Source organism: Hordeum vulgare, chromosome 7H, assembly GCF_904849725.1.
Source record: "Hordeum vulgare subsp. vulgare chromosome 7H, MorexV3_pseudomolecules_assembly, whole genome shotgun sequence".
Taxonomy (NCBI): domain Eukaryota; kingdom Viridiplantae; phylum Streptophyta; class Magnoliopsida; order Poales; family Poaceae; genus Hordeum; species Hordeum vulgare.
Window position 1 is genome coordinate 440,132,752 of NC_058524.1, and position 1,723 is coordinate 440,134,474.

Here is a 1,723-nt window from a genome sequence, read left to right on the forward strand (position 1 = left end):
GATCTCCGGCAGCACGACGGCGTGGTGTCGATGGAGAGACGAGGTCTCCCGACAGGGCTTCGCCAAGCACCGGCAGAGAGGAGGAGAAAGAAGAGGAGGGGTGCGCCGAGGGAGAGGGAAAATTGTGTCTCTAAAAGCCCAAAACTGCCCACTATATATAGGGGGAGGGAGGGGCTGCGCCCCCTTGAGGGTTTCCCTCTCCTGGGAGGGGCGGCAGCCCTAGATTGGGGGAGGTGCGGCGGCCAAGGGGGAGGAGGGGTGGCGCACCCTTCTGGTGGGCCTTAGGCCCACCTGCGCTAGGGTCCCCCCCTCTCCCTTCTTCTTGCGCCATGGGCTGAGTGGGGGCACACCAGCCCACCTAGGGGCTGGTTCCCTCCCGCACTTTGCCCATCTAGCCTCCCGGGGTTGTTGCCCCCTTCCGGTGGACCCCCGGGGCCACCTCCGGTGGTCCCGGTATGTTACGGTGACGCCCGAAACACTTTCGGTGTCCGAAACCATCCATCCTATATGTCAATCTTTACCTCTGGACCATTCCGGAGCTCCTCGTGACATCAGGGATCTCATCCGGGACTCCGAACAACTTTCGATAACCTCGTATAACAATTCCCTATAACCCTAGCGTCATCGAACCTTAAGTGTGTAGACCCTACGGGTTCGGGAGACAGGTAGACATGACCGAGACACCTCTCCGGCCAATAACCATCAGCGGGGTCTGGATACCCATGGTGGCTCCCACTTGCTCCACGATGATCTCATCGGATGAACCACTATGTCAAGGATTCAATCAATCCCGTATACAATTCCCTTTGTCCGTCGGTATAGAACTTGCCCGAGATTCGATCGTCGGTATACCTATACCTTGTTCAATCTCGTTACCGGTAAGTCTCTTTACTCGTTCCGTAGCACATCATCATGTGACTAAATCCTTAGTCACATTGAGCTCATGATGATGTTCTAACAAGTGGGCCCAGAGATACCTCTCCGTCACACGGAGTGACAAATCCCGATCTCGATTCGTACCAACCCAACAGACACTTTCAGAGGTACCCGTAGTGCACCTTTATAGTCACCCAGTTACGTTGTGACGTTTGATACACCCAAAGCACTCCTACGGTATCCGGGAGTTGCACAATCTCACGGTCGAAGGAAAATATACTTGACATTGGAAAAGCTTTAGCATACGAACAATACGGTCTAGTGCTACGCTTAGGATTGGGTCTTGTCCATCAGATCATTCTCCTAATGATGTGATCCCGTTATCAATGACATCTAATGCCCATGACCAGGAAACCATGATCATCTATTGACTAACGAGCTAGCCAACTAGAGGCTTGCTAGGGACACATTGTGATCTATTTATTCACACAAGTATTACGGTTTCCTGTTAATACAATTATAGCATGAACAATAGACAATTATCATGAACAAGGAAATATGATAATAACCATTTTATTATTGCCTATAAGGCATATTTCCAGCACCTCTTGTTCCGGCTACTGATACTTCCTAGGTTGATCGGGATGCAACCAAGCTCTCGATGATGATGCGTTCGATGCTTATGATCAACATGTATCAGCTTATTTAGATGCTCTTTCTGTCTATCGAGATGATATGTCTGCTTACACTCAGTGGTGCAACAATGATGCTCAGGTTGCTGCTATTATCACTGTGAGTGTGCTCCCTCAATTTGCCTCGGAGTTTGTGGGTCTCGGTACCATTGCAG